The 20,304-nt window shown below is 37.0% G+C and overlaps 2 protein-coding genes across 2 annotated transcripts in view; one reads left to right on the top strand and one right to left on the bottom strand.

The window, feature by feature from the left end:
- LOC108750890 (E3 ubiquitin-protein ligase MYCBP2) overlaps positions 1-20,304 on the bottom strand; it is a 191,194-nt gene that overhangs the window by 142,753 nt on the left and 28,137 nt on the right. The gene's annotated exons all lie outside the window — the stretch shown is intronic.
- The window catches only part of LOC108750889, a 20,619-nt gene continuing 17,693 nt past the window's right edge, over positions 17,379-20,304 (top strand). The window contains exon 1 of the mRNA XM_018490727.1: positions 17,379-17,389. The gene's annotated coding sequence lies outside the window, so the exon portion shown is untranslated. The remainder of the gene's footprint in view (positions 17,390-20,304) is intronic.

The raw sequence follows: 20,304 nt of genomic DNA, 5'->3' as shown, positions 1-20,304 counted from the left end.
CTCTCTCTCTCTCTCTCTCTCTCTCTCTCTCTCTCTCTCTCTCTCTTCGCACCTCGCGATACGTCGCGGGAAAACTCCGTTTTGTACAAACGGTAAAAGCCCGATGCATATAGTACGCAAAGTCCTCGCGGCGTTTGATCTCGCGTTACTTTTCCGAGTATCCTTCCGAGTACCGAGGTTCTTTTATGCAAAAGGCTCAAAGAGAATAGTGTGCGTTCCTACGCGTGTAGTATACCTACCGCCACGACGAGCGACTGGAATAATACGGGGCGAGAGAAAAGGAGGGAAGAAATCCCGAATGGTGGGGGAGGGATGAGAGAAAAACGATAGAGCGAGAAACGAAGAAGACCCCCCCCCTCCCCTCCCCCCCCCCGGGGTAAGAAGAGGGAGAGCGACGGTGCGCGATGCAATAAGAGGCAGAGAAAGAAATGAGATACTACCTCGTGGGACGTTAACTCGTGCGCGTTTCGCCGCTGACACGGCACCGAGCACTTTGTAGTTTGTATCTTTGAGTACCTGATGCGCGCATGCATCAGGCACAGCGCGGCCGGAAGCTCGCATACGCATATAGATGGTGGAAAGGGGGAGGGGAGAGACGCAATTCCGTCCATTCGGAGGCATTCGGGCGCGAGGTTCGTTCCGCATGCACTTTGCATTCGCGGCCGGTGCATAATTCGTACTGTCCGAGCACACACACACACACACATGACGTCGCCGGCTTCCCCCTCCCTTCCCTAGATCGATGGGGGCTCATCGATCGTGGGGCGCATCCCTTACGTATCCCCTTTGAACCGATGCTGAACGTACGAGCGCGCGGCGCATACACAAATTATGTACATGCCGACGTGTGTTTGCGGCGGACGCCCATGAACTCCGCATACTATCACGAATTATCAGAGGAAAGCATTGTAATCTTCAATGAATTTTGCTATTAATAATTCGGTTCAAAGGACGCCGTTCTATCGAAATTGGGAAATAATCGTGCTATGTATTCCATATGAAAAATTGTCAAACATGTCGGAAAGAGAGAGAGAGAGAGAGAGAGAGAGAGAGAGAGAGAGAGAGAGAGAGAGAGAGAGGAAGAGGGAGAGACATAAACGTGGTGAAAAGTCTTCTACTTTCGTGTATAAGATAAAAATGGATACTTCACTTTTAATGATGGTAAAGATTATACGAATAACAACTTGCAAAGAATTCTTTTGAAAAGAATATCGTCGTGTATATATATATATATATGTGTGTATTAGTTTAAATAAAAAGCACTCGCATATAACGAGACACTACATTTCGTTTTTCGAAATGGAAGAAAATTCTGCGATATTTCTTAGCAAGCGCACCGCAGACAAGCGAACGACTGACAAGCGAGTAAATATTGTCATGTAGACGAGCGCACTTCTCTCGCCAGGAAAACGTATCTTGTAATAAAAGACGTAGAATTCTCAGTTGAGACGATATCGCCGATAAATCCTTTCTTTCACATGCAAGTAATAGACGTTCGAGGGCACATTGTTGTCGGACGGTAATATTTATCGCCGCGAACGGCGACCATAAGTCTCGCGGGAAAACGGTTACAAGGATTTTTCGCGTGGCGGTATACTTTTAGCAATACGGATTCCATCAAGAATGTAATAGAAACGGTCGTTATTCTGGAAAGTGGAAATAACGTGCGATGTCCTTTATCGCGACAGACCTATCGAACGTAATAAAATTGATTCATCGTACACACGCGTAGAAAAAATTTCAGAGCTATCGATACTGCTCCGAGTTTAAATATTACTCTATCACGCAGAACGTAATAAATCAGATCTGTTGCGGGCGATGTCTATTGTGTGAAAAATTTGTAATTCGCCGATATTATTTACGCACGTAAATGCCATGTTCTCGATCGTGACGAATGGAATTCTATACCGATTATATGATATATTTTTTCTATGCCAAGATACGATTTTTTGTATGTCGCAGCTCAAGCAGCGCAATAAAATAAATATCTACATTTTTTTGTATCGTTTCAGGATAACATTATAAAGATTATTTAGTTATTTATAGAATTTTTAAGTACACCTGCTAGTAGCATCAAATCGATGATCAAAAATTAATTGGTGAAGATTATTATTTCAGTTATTAAAATGATTGTGTGTTGTGAAACCGATAGTATGCGGCGCTTTCATCGAGATAAATGTATTTAGGAATTTATACGTAATCTAATGCTGTACAATCTGTAAATAATGCCTATATGAGCCAACACTGGATATTTGTGAAATAGTCAAACTTTATTAAACAAAAATCCGGTATACGTTTCAACCCTCGTTTCAGGTCCTCTTCGATAATAAATTAATAACGTAAATACATTTAATTAATAAAAAGATCGCATTTCGAAGACTGTAAGGAAAATTAAGGAACTTGGGGAAATGAAAACTTAAGAAAATGTACATCAAATTGATTGACCGATTTGATGTAACGTTGATTCAAATTAGACACGAGTTTCGGCAAACTACTTTGTTATTGAAAATTTAATAACAAAGAGAACACTGAGAGAAAGGAGTTTGTTAATTTAGCAAGCCACCAGTACCTTTAACCGGTGATCGGTAAATATGTGAACAAATTTTGTTGTACTATACCAACCGATTATTAGTAACAGAAGCAAACTATATAGAATCTAACCTAATCTTTTGTATAGATTTTAGGCTCGTTTGCATAGAATTCGTAGATGATCGTGGAGTCTTAACTTGTAGGAAATCGACCAAGCACAGTCAAATGTAGAAAGAATGACTTGACTAGAATTGGTCAATTTCTTACGATTTGAGATCCTGCAACCATCTACGACTTTTATATATATATGAACCTCTTATTTGCTAGCTATATACTATTAATTATTTGTTACATTGACGAATTAATTTACGAATTAATTTAATCATAACAAATCGATCAGTTTTTTAACAAATATCACATTTGCTTTCCCTTAATTTGTTTCTATAACAAAATCATTTCTCCCAGTGAATGACAATGCTAGTAAATAACAATAGTGTTGGCATACAGGTATTATATACATCATTAAATTTAATCTCGTGAGCTTGTGATTATTACTTATTGTTTTATATATAATTATTGTCCCAACAACTAGCTTTGACCGTACAAACAATATATTTAACGGCTCTTCATACACTTATGCAATAAATTCATATATATATATTCGGTCGTATTTTTAAGATCATTATAATTATTTTTTAGTTGACATTATACTGCTTTCTATATAAACGAAAAACTTGTACGGTGCACCGACATCAGCAAGAACAACATCGAATATTAAAGCGCAACTGTAACGACTAAACTTTTTCCATTCAACCGTGGTGTTGGCAGAGCTGAAAAGACTCGTAAACCAAATAGCCCCGTTTTACGCGAGTTCCGCGCGTTTGAAATCGTTATCTTAAATCTTTCATCGCTACAAGCAGGAAACGGAGACCACTTTGCTTCTCCTCGCGATAGGCAAATGATAGCCCGTGCCAAAATTATTGCTATCCATCTTAACATATATTCAGCGGTCCGGATACTCGTGTACTTACACTTCGATAAAGTATAGGGCGCGAAAGTGGCCGACCTTAATTGTAAAACGGAAGTCTCCTTATCGATCGGCACCAACGGCATAACTAACGGTCGACGAACCCTCAGGTTTTCCCGATCGAATTTCCGCATAGTTTCTAATTCCGGCGCTTAGCCGCCTCCGATTTTGGATTCGCGATTTCCATCTCGACTGGTTGTCAGAATAATCGCATTGAAATAGATTACAATAACTCACTAAAAGCTATGGTTAAAAGCGTTTGATAAAGTATACTTAATTGAAAAATCTAAACAATAAGATTGGAAACGATACCGTTTATGTTCAATATATTATTTTAAATACGAAGCGCCACTACGGTCTGAATGTTAAGATGTTGATCTATTATATATATTCATTTAAATGAATTAATTTCAGAAATGATAATCGATTTTTCGCAATAAGTTTATTACAATTTTTTTAAGATTAAATTTGGGGGAAATTTGGGGGAATTATTAATATTTCAGATTGAGATTGGCGCTTCGCTCATATTTAATAATGTAATGAAAAATCTAAGATGAAATCATCTGTAAACAGATATATTTTAAAATTTGCTTCTTTGTTAATATCAATTCTAAATTCTATTTGTAGAAATATCTGTAGAAACTTTCCATTTATTGCGATACGTTTGTCACATATTAATATTTTCATTTTATAAATAAATATTATTACATGTATAGAAAAACAATAATTTCTCGCGTTATCTCTTCGGCATTCTGTACATTGGATTTTCAATTTAACCCACAAAATATTTTGTTGAACCTATCAATTTCACGAGCTTGTTAAACACCTCTTTGAAACTGCAGCATTGGCAGCGACGTCGGTGGCGCCTACGCTCATAATTTTCACGGCAAAGAATTCACCGGCGTATGAAGTTGAGCTGCAGGGCTTTCAGAAAGTCGAGCAAAAAGTAACGTTATTAGTAACTCAATCATAACGTCCGACCAGCAGATTGTAAAACCCAGATTAAGTATACCTTGAGCAAAGCTTGCTCGGTCAACGAATATTGACCGTAACTAAAGCAACTGTAAATTTATCGCGTCTAAGATAAATACTACAGCAATGCTGTTTTCCTCCATCGTCAGAAATACTTTCGTCTCGTAAAAACTGAAGTATAACGGTACATCGTCGCAAGCACGTGCACGAACAATTGATTCATAACGAGTGCCAAACGAGCCCGAGATTGCCACGCCGATGTCGGAACTACCGGCCGTCGTAGCGTAACGTAGTTTATTACGGTTGACCGTGTATTAATAAATTCCGTTTACGAGCGCCAACAGGCGACGCCTATAATTCTTCGTTCGCCCTGTCTTGCCACGAAAATAAATAACATCCGACGCGTTCTTCGATGCGCGAAAACCAAGCAAAGAATTATAGAGCGTTTACGTTCACGAAGGAGGAGCGTTAGCGTTCTCTAGGAAAGTAGGGGAAAGATATTTATAATAAAATGATACGTTATTGCTGAAATATTGCCCGGATACGTGCGCAGAACCCCGTCGTCCCGCGCTTCTCAATTTAGCAACTCGTGACCAACCGATTCTCATTGGCAGCGCATGATTAAGTTTTTATTGAAATCCAAAGTCCCGCGTCACTCGTAAATTTGCATGAACGCGCAAAATTGTACGTCGCCCACTGTATACACTTGCGTTTGTGTGAACAATATCCCGGATCGAAATACCACGCAAAAAAGAGAGACAAAGAGTTAGATCTCTCAGGCTAAACCCGATTTGCCGACAGCTTTAAAGCCGATTAAATCGCCACTTCTGTAATACGCGCTCTTCAATATTTAATTACGGAGACTCTCGAATTTGTACCTATGCCGGTGATGTTTCTCGTGGCTATTGTACTGCTCGATAAATTTCAAATTGATGTTACCGCGGTTCGAAGATCGCTCAATAATCTTCGTCGGAGGAGACATAACCCAACTGTGACAAAATAAAAGAATAGCTTTGATAGAAAATATAAAAGTAGGGAAAAAACGATTTTGCCTAATTCCAAATGTTCTTAATCGACTACACGGAAAAAAAAGATATAGTTCACATAACTAAAAATATTTAGTTGTGAATAATATAGAAACATCTTCCTAGTTATCTTCATGTGATAGGAATGCGTATGGTTGATACGATTTATTTACTCTCGATGTGTCAACTACATCAATGTACATCAATGTAGTTAGCGATCTGGTTATGACAATCAAAACTTGATTGGGGGATTATTTACTATGGATAAGTTATATATCCGTATAGTTGCATCAATCGCGACATTATAAAACATGATATATAATAATGATAAAATTATTAATAAGAATTAATTTCTTGTTACGTCATGCTATAAATTAAATTACAATTTCAAAAAGCAAAAGCGACTCACCACGCTTACAAAAAAATATATATATATACGTGTGTGTGTGTGTGTGTGTGTGTGTGTGAAATGTCGTCATTGCTGCAACGTAATCTAATCTAACTATCATACTATAGTTCAAGCAACCACATAAATACAGTTGTTCCATATTTTACTATTTAATCTAGTTGACGTTATCAGATTTCTGTGTAGGCCAATCATACTGTTTTTTCTGTGTAAAATAAATTAATTCATATTCATATACGAGACAATTAAGTAATCAATTAATCAAATATGTAATCAAGTAACTTGGAATATTTAAGATCACGAGCCTGAAATTATATTACAGAAATGATAAACTAACATCATGTTGTTACGAAAGAATCGCTGCAACTTATACGATAATTCCGAATTCGATAATAAATCTGAAGAAGATAAAAATTTGACGATCGAAAAATTCGAACAGAAAATGAGAGATTCAAGATTTTAGAAACTATAAAACTTCCAAGGTATCTATAACAGTATTATTCAACGATGCAAGTATTCAAGATGCAAGAAGTTTAAAGGCTTTAAGACTCGTATTTATATAGTCGCATACTAAAATCATCGTACTTAACATAAGTCGTTTCATTTACAAAATTAATTATTTCTTCAAATAATATATACGTTTATATTAATTCTTTTTAAATAAAGTAATTAAGTAATCAACAATTTAAATCACCATTTAAAACAGTTTCTATGCAAGATAAAGAATAAAATTTATACTATATTTTAGTAATATACATTTATATATACGTACCGATCAGATTAAAATAATCTTCTTATCAATTGAGTTTCAGGTACAATATTTCTACTTCAAAACGGAATTCTTTAAACGGAAATCATTATTTTAAAAGCTAAATGCTAAATCTGTTAAATGAGAAATATGTAATAGCCGTTCGCTTATTGAAATTAATTTTAAAATGAAAAAAAAAAAGAACGAAAAATTCAACATAATCGATTGTACCTCATAATATCAAATATTTTGTAATGGCCTAGCTGGTATGTGGCCTTGGTGCTGCTTGCTTGGAATATCATATACCGGACATTAGCGCATACGCAAGGTCACCACACGCTGTGTCATTCGCCCGAAGACGCTCGAATTAGCAGGTATAACTATATATACCTGCTACGGCGTGCGCCGTTCCCCGAGTCATTATTACTCGTTGAAATATGCGATTATTTCCTGCACAGTTAGCTATTACTTCACGTAATTAATTATCTTCCGTGACTAACGACCAAGAATTTACCGAAGCGAGAGCGCGACTTATTCGTCTCACTTAAAAATGCCAACGAGAGAGAATGGAAATTAGTATCGTTTCGCCATAATATTTATTTGTGGACAATAATTGATTTGACAACACTTACGAACGATTGAAAAATATTTTGCATCGAGCGCTTTAATTTTTTTTTTTTTTTTTTTTCGTTCATTTATTACGTTCATTTGTCCGTCACTTTCGGATTAAAAGAGCGCGGAATAATACATGAATCGTTGGATATATCAAACTTTGCCACGAATAGTCACAATGTGAAATAGTAAAATGTGCATCGCGTGCGATGAATATCGAGAATATCGTGCAACATACGATTAAAGTATATTATTTTAATGTAATGATTATTACATGCGATCGTAATTAACTGTGTTTTTGCGAGTGTAGTGTTATACGAGTGCAATGAACGAATCTCAGGGAAAGAGTAGGAGACCGCAGGAAATTTCAACATAGTCACAATTCCACTGCACATTATATTGGTGAGTGACACACTATTTTGGATTAAGTAATGGATCTTCGTAAAAATCATATTAAATGTGTTTGTGTTTATGTGAAAGTTGACAGTATAAGGATGTAAATAAATGTAATATTTCATAGCGACCTATTATCTTGTTTAAAATACATTTAGTAATATAAAATGCAACAACTGACTTAACCAACATAATATTTGGTGAAATATTTCATACCCGTACGACACTTTAATAGCATCAGTTTTGTGAGAATAATTATTTGCTGCGTATATTTATCTTATCTTTTTAGTTAATTTTTAATCAAAATATTAAGTGAAAATCAACTGGGAAATGTTCGATAGAAATAAATGAAGAAAACTATGACTCGGTCAAGGCAATAAATAATCGGCGCGCAATTTGTTGGAATTGAAAATTGTAAAATTTATATACAAAAATATTATTAGGTATCAAAACCTTAATCGTCTTTACTCATTTGTAATCTAATCAAAATATTGAACTATATCTCAAGAAATGAAATTTTATTCTGTCTTAATACGTATGTCTTTCCTAATACGTCCTTTGATACGAAATACATTTAATGATTATAAATACAAGTATAAATCTCGAAAAACAGAAATTCAAGAATGATGCTCGCATATTATTTCGAATATATAGAATAAAGTCGGAATCATAAAAAAAAAACTAGAAAATTTCCATAAGAATGTAATAAATGTACAAAAAAATTCCTCTCTGAGAAAAAGGACTCGTAAAACTTCGTGAGCTTCGTAGCGTCGCACAAAATCGCAAAATGTAAGTCGCGATAACGCGTTATTGGTATTCGCACGTGCAGCATCCGTATTCTTTTTAGCCGTCGACATCTCGGCACGGTTATTATATCGACATTGTCCATTATAACCGCTTCTGAAATCGGCCGAGACTGCAAAGAGATTGCAAAAACGGAATGTACAAAAAAGCAAAACGCATGTCCGATTGGTGCGACAGCGGAAATGTGTAATAAGAGGAATCAATAATGTCAGTCTGAAAAATGCATATAAGCGGCATAATATCAGAAGATAAAGCTCATTTTATATAGAGATTTCCGATCCTAATCAAACGATTATCGAATTTCAACAAGTAAATCTGCCTGTTTCGATTTATTAGGGAATTTGGGCGATTTACAAGTATAAGGCTAAGAATTTTTCTCTACTGTTATATATCTTATACTACACGCGTGAATTGATTTCGTGAGAATCTCCTTTAGCTTCCCTAAGCAAAGATTTAAAAAATCACGCAATAAAAAGGGTTTTGAAAAACACATATACGAATAAAATAAAGATGAGAAAAGCGCATATACTATTATATATATAAAATTATTCGTTTAATTTGTATATCAATTATTAAATATATAGGACATTGCTTTTATAATAATTTTGATTTTAATATCGTTGAATGACAAAATATTACAATGAATTTCTATGTTTTTACAAATTTAACATGAGTTTAAAAAATCGCAAGTATTTGAAAAATTTTAATATTTTTTTAAAAGAAATAATCTTACTTTAATATATTTGATCGTTAAAAAGTATTAATTTATAAAAGTATAAAACTAAAACATTATTTAAAATCCGACATTTAATACGCTATAGAAACTCAACAGAAACGATTAAAGTATATAATATATTAATACCTGATAAAATATAATTTTATTAGGTACTGCAAAATAAACAAAGATGAGGTAACATTATTTGGTATCTTAAGGATAATATTTTAGGACAAGATATTTATTTATTTAACGTAATAATCACAAAGAACAATAACAGGATAAAACATGATAGCAATGGAATATATATATCATCGAAATAAAACACGTTAATATAGAATAAAATATCAATAAATCAGGGCAGTTTATATATATATATACAATGATTAATAATATTTCGCAAATTCAATTAATTCCCACCGCTTTTGTAATATATGAACAAATATATTTTCGCAGAAGAATAGTTATTTATTTATTCATTCCTTTGGCATTTTGTGGCAGTCTGCCGCATTGCTGCATCGCAGCTCAAAATTTCCATACGCGAAATGAGAGACAAATTCGTTTCCCATTGTTCTCGGCGGACGCATCGGGCGTCGTAACCCGGAAATGCCGCTTTACTCGCACCTGTCCCGGTAATACATTCTTCGTATTCGTGCACGCGGATGGTGGTTAAATTTCCAACTCTGCCGGCGGTACTAAAAAAAAAGATATATATATATATATATATATATACCTATACATATATACACGTGTATATAAACTGGCACGCATGTGAATCTCATCGTCACGCTGCGTAACAGAGGAGAGACACGAAAAAAAAAAAAGCGTCCACGATGTGCCTGTAAAGCGCACCTTCTAGCTCCGCGTATCGATAATCCGCGCTTCGAGAGATTTAGCTTTGACGGCAGCGAGATTTTTTGCTTCCCTTTTTTGTCTCTTTCATTTATATATCGGCACGCGCGCGCGTGAGACGTGCATCCGACAACCTATGCAGCTTGCGGCCCTTTGCTATTCGTTACCCGCCATATAATTTTAATTAGACGAGACTTATGGACAACATATACATCGGCCGCAGCTGACGTAATGCAGCTGACGCAGTTTCCGATGTGATTCTCTTTTTGGCATGCATGTACCTTCTGTTTTTTCCATCGATTCGCTATCACAATCGTGCTCCACGTCAGAGCCATCTTATCTCGAGGTAAATCCGGAACGCTAAACTTTCCATACGGATATGAAAATCCATTTTTAGATTTGGCCTTTTCAGAAAATACAATTACCAGATATATTTCTTATCTGTATTTCAATTTGTTTCGATTAAAAGCTTCTTGATCCTACAAAAGATAATTTAATTCCGTGCCGTAAAGAATCAAGATAACCATGGCTCACGAGACAGAGCGTAATCTTCTACACGCCTCTTGCAGAGGGTCTAAGCTTTCGGGTTTATTTATTCTACTTGCGAGAGACTCTATCCCTCTTAAACCCGTCGCTTCAAAGCCGTGATAAAGTTGCGCGAAACGCCGGTGATTCCACGCTGCGAACTGCCAACTACCATCCCGGTGCGGCGCTCGTTGCTTAGCAGATCGAATCTTCGCAAGATAGTGTACGATAAGGTACAGGTAAATATATATATATATACAGTATATATATCGGTATATGCTATATCGAGCTTCAAAGGGTAGCATCCACACGTCAGCCAACTTTCAATGGCCAACACACGCCGGCTGTATCCGATTTTTTAAAAGCTCACCCTGGCCCATCACCATCCACACCGCAACGACACAACTTGTTCACCTCATCGGTTTCCATCCCTCAAAACGTTCCTGCGGTGATACACTCGTGCCTCCTCTTTTTCTATGCGCGGCTGCAATTTATTTCTTTTTTACTTTACGGAACCAGCCAAAACGCATGCACGGTCTCTACCGGCTGACGGATGGTAGCCCGTTTTCACACAGGACTTGGGCAACAACGCGTCGTAAAAATCAGAAGAAGCGAACCAGCCTTCTTTCTATGCGCGCAAAAGGATCGCTATTATTATGATAGAAGCAACCGAGATTATAATCATCGCGAAAAAACGGCATAAATAAATAGTAGGATTTTGATAGCGCAAGAGATACTGAGAAAGTACTCGGTCGGGAAGTCGGCAGTTCATCTCTCTTGTGTGTACTATCGAGGGAGAAAGGGAGAGAAGGAAGGAAGGAAGGAAGGAAGGCTTTTGCAAATTACGTGGAGTCTAAGGCGACTTGGAGACTTTCAGAGTTTTAATTACTCCGTGCGAGAGACGTTTTCACTCTCTGCCTCTCTTTCTCTTGTTCATTGCCCTCGTTTTTACGTTTCTGCTATCACGTCGAGGCGTTATTTCAATTTTACGAAAGATTTCCAGCTTTGACGTGAAAGGGCGGCGTTACATTCTATCGACGCGTTGTAAAACCTGATTACATTCGTAGTAGACTCGTAAAGTTAATCAGGGATTTTTTAATTTTTTCCCCAAAATATGTAGAAACTTCTTATTCAACAATAGTTATATGTTCGGGTTTTTTTGATAATTCGCACGATCTAAAAGTCTGCTATTTTCTTCTTTTTATGCTTATTGCATTGAAAAACTTGATTTGGAACTTTAAGACATCCAATTACGCACACCACTTTGCACGTATATTTCTCTAATTTTCTAATCTTCGTCCCAATTAATCCGTAATAAATTAACAGTGTAAAACAAGTGGGACTTTTTTTTTAAAGATGTAATATCAAGCACAAAACTTTATTTCCCGTCTTTCTTTCATTGACTGACCGACTTTACACTTTGCGTTTTGCTTATTAAAAGCATTAAAACAGTAACGCGATGTATAAATTTCTTACAAGTCGTAGCTTTTACTTCCACTTCCTTCGCAACATTTTTTACAGAAAAATCGTTAAGAACATTTACGAGCACGCGTAGCCTTAAGATTTGCGTCGCTTACAATCAGATAGATACAAATGCATATGTATTGCGAATATGTTGATAAGAATAAAAAATAAGAAATTAAACGTCAGACAAAGTCAAAGATATGAACAAATGTAAATGAACATGATTTGCGTGTTTATTTCAAACAATAATAAAATAGCTCATATTTCTTACTCACAGAAAAAAAAATAAAATTCTGTAAAATGCTTTACGTCTACAAGAGAATAATTAACGATCGAGGAAATGAATTCTAACCGATGATGTCGCTATCAGCGAAAAAATCTTAATGGCGCGACAAATTCATAAATCTTATTTTAGATAAAATTAGTAATTATTCAAATTATCGAAAAAGTTTCTTCCCTGGTAACAGCCATTAACGAGCGCGATCGTAATTCAGTGCAATTTCTACGATGCGACAATTTCTTATCAGAACACACTAAGTCATGATAGGGACGATCGGGGCGACAGTGACAGATGCCACCGATCCACGGCAAAAAGATGCTGCTGGAGATGCATTAATGCAAAAAAGAAGGAGCATCGCTATGCAACGTGAGATTCTTGAAGCAAGTAACGTTAACAGTTTCAGACGGAGAACGCTGATTATTTTCCATAAATACGCCGCGAATTTACGGAGCACAAAGTTACGACGGGGTTACGGCGTGAATACAAATTTATGCGGCACCGGCCGTAGCGCGACGAAAAAACTTTTTTTCCTTCGTTGTAAACCCGTTGCAAAGTTGATTCCAGACAAGAGGGAGGAAAAAAAAAAAATACGCCACGCGCGCGCGTATCAGAGTCAAGAGGAGCGGCTACACGCGGAACGCGGTACTCGGTGGATAAATATTTATACGTGCACTCACGCGCCGACATCGCACGCACCCGGGGTGTTGCGTGTACGCGTGCGTGTGTCTCTTTCGTTGACGTGAAAAAAAGGGATTCACTTTTCGCGTGAGAAGCGGGATTTTACGCGTTTGCTTTGACACGTCTAAGATATCATTTTTTTCTCAAAAGAGATTATTTGAAACCCTTATTTGAAACCCAGATATAATCAAACGGATAGGATAGGATACGAAGTTCTAAACATTTAACGGATCGAAGGACTCTTCGTATACGAAATAAATAACAATAAATAAAGGTCAAGGTAAGTGTCAAAATACATTTTTAATTGGCACGCGAAAAGTTAAAAAGAATAAATTACAAATAAAGAAAAGTAAAAATGGAAAAAAAGACAGTTTAAATTCAAATGTAAAACGTTACAAGTTTCGGCTACGAGGGATTGAGCCCTCTTCATTAGCTTATCGCAAAAATCGCTGTACAAAATTAATTATCGAAAATGCCCGCATATTCCTTATAATAACAGCTCGAGTGAGTCTTAATGTAGGACACTCGACATTATTCACATACCATTGAACAGTTAAATGTGTTTCATATCTCTTGGAAAAAGTTCTAGTTGATAAAAAAATCTTTTTACGAAATAATAAACACAATCAAATTAACATACCGGAATTCTAACAAGTAATTAAAACTCACCAAAAATCATGTGTAAATTATTCAAACAAATATGTCCATATAAATATAAAAATCAATTGAAATATACAGAGTTTAATGGAACGCAGATGTGTAAGATGTGCATTGTATATCGATTGTAATGTACTCGCTGATACGGAGTATCGAAGAGTCAAACTTTATTTATAATATGTATATACGAGTACATGCCTTATGGAGACCTTCAGTGTCAGTTTGTAAACTATACTAATTTAAACTATTTTTTTGTTTTTTAATATTAAAAGTTTGAGTTCTACGTTCCTAAGCGAAATCTTCACTTAGAACTTTGCAACGTATCTACTATTAAAAAATCAAACATGTCTCTCCAAGTTACTTAAAGTTGTAAAGAAACAATTTATTAACAGCGAACTGGACGCACTAATACAAAAACGTAAAGTTAAAGTTGTTGTATTGTATATCTAATCTGAGGGTAAAAATAAAATGCAAATATCGAAGAATAAAATACGCATTTTGCAAAACAGCACAATAAAGCGTATTAAGAATTTTGCGGTTTAATTTATATTTATATTAAGCGTTTTTTTTACTTCAATTTGTGTAAAACGGCTTTAATGTGCAGCAGTGCGCACTAATGAATCCAACAAAATGCAAAATACGCTGTAAGAAGAAAGTTTCATAACTTTCATTAGTTAGAATTCATCATAAATATGTAACAACGTCACACTGGATATATGATCGATTGCAAATATGTTGCGCATTTGTATACAAATTATGTGCAAAATATCAGCTCTCCTGTAAAAAAAAGATAAAGATAACGCGGGAGGAAAAAAAAAGGAAGAAAGTGATAAATTTAGCTATAATATTTTCTGTAAGCTATTAACCATAACTTCGTTCTTATAACTTTGCGCGGGTAAAATATTGTAGGAAGAACCGAAATAACTTTCTAAGTTATTCATATAGATTACTTATTCCGCTAGAAACTGCGAATGTATATGTAATAACGTAACAATGTTGTCTCAAATATAAAATTGCTTGAAGATATAAATGCGCATTCAGGTATTACGATCATCGCGCGAGTTTATCGCTGTATTTATATACGATATCGCTCTTATACTGCTCTTTTCCGATTACCACCCGGATCGCAAAACGGATAAAAAATGATGAAAGATATTAGCCTCCCCGCGTGTACCGAGGTATAGCTGAAAATAAGGGGCGGGGAAGAGGAGTAGCGTGAACGCAAAAGCGAGAAGGAACGGCGAAATTTATCGTTAATATTTTTCACACGCGCAGAATCTTTCGTGGAAGAAAGAGAGAGAGAGAGATATATCGTTGTCTCAATATTTTTTCTTTCTCGAAGCATGTCTCGCAACGTGGCGGTAACCAGGAGTTAGAAAATATAAACGAACGAGAGAGAGGTTGAAATTTACGCTCATGCACGTGACACGCGCGAACAAAAGGCACCGATGCCGACAAAGTGTCGTTACGCTTTCGGAGATTTCGACCTCCGACCGTCGTTACGAGTTACTCGGTATTGTTACGCGCCTTGAGATATCTCGTTATTTGAAAATTTGCAATCCCGACCGGTTGAAATTTCGCAGTGCCATCCATTTGCCGTCCGAGCTGTAGCACGCAAAATGCATAAGCTAGCGCAAGGCCATCTGGGCCAATGAGCGTATTATGTATCTCAATATGGCGACTTTATGCTGGGTGCTCATTGGTCCAGGGTACCTCCTGCTACGCTAAACCATGATTATGCATTTTGTGTTCCCCTCCCCTGTAGAATTTCATTCTGTGAGAGCCATTGGACAGATGCGCACACGTGTTCCTCCACGTTCGTCGAACAGGTGAGAAGCGAATTGCAAATCTTTTAATCCATATTTCGCGCATGCAACGAAAGTTTAGCAATGAAATTGCGCGTACGGACGATAGCGTCGTAATGCTCGTAACAAAATCATACAGCCGCGCGTGTGTAACGAGAGAGTAACTCTCCTCTCTCCCTCATCCCTATTTCTCTATCTCCGTTGAAAACATCAGGAAGAGTGGAGTCAGATACAACGTTACTCTCCCCGGGGCATCGAGCACACACCAGAGAAACTCGGCAAACAATTATAACTTCCGGTGGGAAACAACGGTGTATATCCGTTGCACGGCGCGCACGTCGTTGCGAAACGCTGCATTTATGGTCCCGTTGGTGTTATCGAGCTCTGAATTTCTGGTTTCGGAATTTCCAGTTCCACCGCGGCCGGCTGCGGTCGGCCGCCACCCTCGGCAACGATTACCTTTCTTAGAGCTGCGCGAGATTCGATTCATCCCCCGGCACGTTCGCTCAGACACGAAATTCCTCCGCAGACACCTCGCTCCTCCACCGACGCGAGGAGGTAAGCTTCGTGTCTCTGCTGACGCGCATGGATATATCATTTCCGTTAACCTTTCGCACTCCTAGTGGAATTTCTTGTTTCGCGTCAGCTGACTCGAAGCTGTTTCCATAAGTACTAACTACCGACACGTAAGTAATTAATACTCCGACGCTCCACTTTGGTGTGACTGCGAGCTAAAATAACAACGTCGAATGACTGACCGGATAAGCTTTTCAGTTTCGACGAGAGATAGATACGTTCACTCTCGAGTCTTCCATCCGGGATTTATTACCGATCGAAATAATAACAATGAAGGAAGTTTTAACGAATAAATCTATTTACAGTTAGATTCGGAGAGATGGGAATTTGGATTGAATGAAATAATGATTTGGAACGAATAAGCGTCAACGTTACGAATAAATATTTCTTCGATTTCGTTAGTCGAGTGTTTATTATTCCAGATAGAATTCGAACATTCCCAGCGAGCTTTTCATCTGTATATCTCATTTTTACATTCGACACGTGTTACAGCGAATGCAACGTGCACGTGTATAGTGAATGCAACGCTCTCGTGTAATCCCTTTCGTCGTCGGACCACAAAGTTTTTCCCATTTGGCGAGGTACGTACACTTTTGTTTTCACCGCACGGTAAAACAAATTTTCAGGTGCATTTCGGAGCACTGAGCGAACGTTCTCGTGTACGAGCTCCATTTGACGAGGTGCATTTCGCCGTTTTCTCCTGTCTCCCTCTCACAAGATCCACCCTCAAAAAGCCATCTCTTAGCCGAATTCATGATAACGATGTTACACAGTAGGCTCACTTTTTTCCAAGAAGAGCTCGTGCTGCCAAACGTGAATATTTTAAGCACAGCCGGATGATGCCGTTAGTACGAAAAATTACATATCGGCTTGGCAAAAACGGTTCTCCAGAAATACAAACATCGTACACAAATGAGTTTTTAATTGTATATCGCGGTAAAACACGTACCACTGACTACGAAACATCGTCGTATTAGTATTAATCGTGCGAGTACAAACGTAATCAATTTTTGAAACTTTGAATGATCAGTTCTCAATTATCACGCACTTTAGTATACTGGAAGTAATAAAATTCAAGTAAACATTGATTTGCGAAAGTTCAAGAGAAAAGGAAACGTTTACCAAGTTGCTGAGAAATGAAAAAAGTGGATAATACGCCATAAAGAAAGTTTGCGTTGTAGAGTCACACTTTACGTAGAAATAATTACAGGTATCGGTATAATGGTGTAGACCTATCAAATTTACCGTTTCCAAGTAGGTCACGTCCGTATATATGGCCAGCAATTAATCATCAATTTAGATCGAATAAAAACTTGGTGATGTAATCGCGTAGTAGTAGCGATATGTCATACAAAGCGACAGACTGATAATCAATCGAGATTACGACGAGCGATCAATTTAGAATACTTAGTGCCTCCCGTTCGAGCGTGTATTTCCGTCTAGCTGATCGCTCTTACACAGGGTCGCGCTACTTTTTCAACGTCATATCGAAATTGGAAAATCTATCGGGAGTAGCCACGATTGCGATTAATCTTCAACGGCAGTCAGATCGCCAACTTCTCGATATTTTACTCGTGCGAAATGATGTTTGGCTGCACCGAGAGCAACGTCGGCGGGGACGGAGGACACTGCGACAAATCGATCATCGAAATACGTATCCTTATCGGATCCTCGCCGAGGGTCTCCGCGAACCTCGAAGGTGAAAAGTCGACCCGCGCGATTCTTCGCGTGAGATTTCGGGCCGAGGTTTTAACGCAACATCATGTCGCGACACGGAGACGAAACTGGGTACAAGTGTAATGTAAGACCGCGTGCACATCAGGGAGCGATAAGCGATGACTTGCGAGCGATGAATGGGGAGGTGAGTAAGCACGCACGCTAGCTTTATTAAATAAAATTCACGTACGCATGTTATTCAATGAAATTGTATACATCGCCGATAAACGGTAGTGTTGCGTGAAACCAGAATTCCTAGCGGGATCGATCATCCATATATATTGAATGATAATTGTTAATTACAGAATTTCTATGATTACTCCGGCAGACGTGTAATCCCGAAACGAAATCGATATTTTTAAAAAATATTGTGCCAATATTTCTCTCAATTATAATTTGAAAAAAAAAAAAAAAAAAAAAAAACCTTTAAATTGCAAACCTTATTATTTTTGTCATCGCGTTAGTTGAGATACTCGCAACTCTGAATTATATTTTGTAAATAAATTCTCGCACTCGCTTTAAAATTCGAAGCTCATCGCTTATCGTTTATCAATGTGCACGATGTTTAATGGTGTATTTAATGGCGTGGCGGGGAAACATAATACGACGGAGAGAAATAGGAAAAAGGTAAATCTAAATATTAAAATAAACATGCGCGACAGTAACCGCATTTATCATGAAATATTTTTGCGCCACAGAATAAAACGGTCCGCACTCCGAACAGTATTCTCGCGACATAAAAATCGATCGTAAAAAAGCATCGTTACAGAATCACGAAACGTTGTACAATTACGGAAATGAATGGAGACCAATGTATGGTCTCTGTCTGTATTTTCTTCCGTAAATCCCACGAGATTTTCGAAGCGGATCAATGTATAGGACGGAAATCCAATGTCCCGAAAATCCATGGCTGTCAAAATATCGCGATGCAACGGGAGTAGTAACATCCGTTGAAGGCCGTCGTACGGATTTTAGAATGTCGCGATGTCACCTGTGACATCTTGTCAGAAAAGTAAATAGCGAAATCAATTTTCGAAATAAGAGGAAAGAAACGTTTCACAATCTAGTTATTATTTCCATTGCAAGCTCTGTACCCCAATCTATTGTATGACGGTCCGCAATCGTTTTCTCGATACGCGAAATATATATACAGAAACGATCGTAATTTATAGGTTAATTAACAATAAAATCAGAATTTCAAATCTACAACATTGTTAAAAATTCATCCCCTAATCGCATTGCTCTTGGGTCGCATGAATCTTTAAACATTATTAAAGATTTACGAAATACAAGAGGAAATGGACATCAAAATACGAAATAGCGGTACGCTTTTATCAGAGGCAATTTATCATGGGTTGTCAACTCGGATAACTCAACGCAGTTATTAGCTTCTCAAACTTCGTTTCCGACTTGATTTAAATATCTCGCCTTTCCGATTTCTGATAGTAACGACAAATGTAAAAAGTGCAATCTGTTAATATTGTATATTATAGAACTTATATACAAAATACGAACGAATAATCGAAGAATGAAAAACTTTCGAGACGTAAAAGTACAAACTTTGTGTTAAATAAAAAAAAATTATTATTATTATTCATAACGAGAAATCTCGACAACAATACGGCTAAAATATTACGTTTTCTTACCACAAAGACTGGTACTAAAAATAAATTCTCCGCTATTACCAAAGAAAGATAATATCATAGTAACCAAAGCACCGAGACTCACCAGTCTCGTATCAGTCGTGTTTTATCAGTTGTGACGATAAGGATTTGCGATCGTAAAAAGGAGAAAGAATTGAAAAGAGTCGTACGAGAGATACCTGATAAGATAAGAAAGAAAAAATTAATTAAAGTAAAACGATGTTTACAAATTTTGAAATTAATCAATACATCATTTTGGTGACAACTGCGATGGAAGTGATAATAATAAATACTATTGCTGAAATATTCACAAAAAATAATTGAATACATGTTGAAAAAAACTTGACTGTATCAAGAATATAAATCTGCCGCTCTCATTTTTCACAGAAAAAAGAAGTAGACTCGATTTAAGAAGTCAGAAGTATCTAATAAGCAAAATAATATCCGAAGAAACATGAAAGAAAGAAAAAGAGAACATATTCGTCCGATAGAAAATATGAGAAGTTAATAATGGCAAAACTTTTCATTGAACGAATATAAATACGAGAGAAATCTTTAAAGGGAAATATCTGTGAGACGCGCAGACAGAATACGAGAGAGTAATTATAATACTTAAAAATATCGATAGAGAATTTATTTATATAAGAAGAGATTTGTATTAATTCGGAGATATTGAAGAGACACTTGTATAAAAAAAAAAAAAAAAGCTTTAGATTTTCATCATAAAAAGAGGCAAAGCGAGAACAGAAGCACGAGATGCGCTGCAACGGAGCAGAGGACGTACTGAGTGCTGGTCGAGGGAGGGAAGTTTGAGCCGAGCTCGGTGGGGATGCGTTTTACTCTGGAGGGAAGAGATGGGCGGCGTAGGAGAAGGGAA

The sequence above is a fragment of the Trachymyrmex septentrionalis genome, unplaced genomic scaffold (genome assembly GCF_001594115.1).
Source record: "Trachymyrmex septentrionalis isolate Tsep2-gDNA-1 unplaced genomic scaffold, Tsep1.0 scaffold38, whole genome shotgun sequence".
Classification (NCBI taxonomy): Eukaryota; Metazoa; Arthropoda; class Insecta; order Hymenoptera; family Formicidae; genus Trachymyrmex; species Trachymyrmex septentrionalis.
The sequence above is the reverse complement of the archived record's forward strand: the minus strand, read 5'-3'. Positions and strand labels throughout refer to the sequence as shown.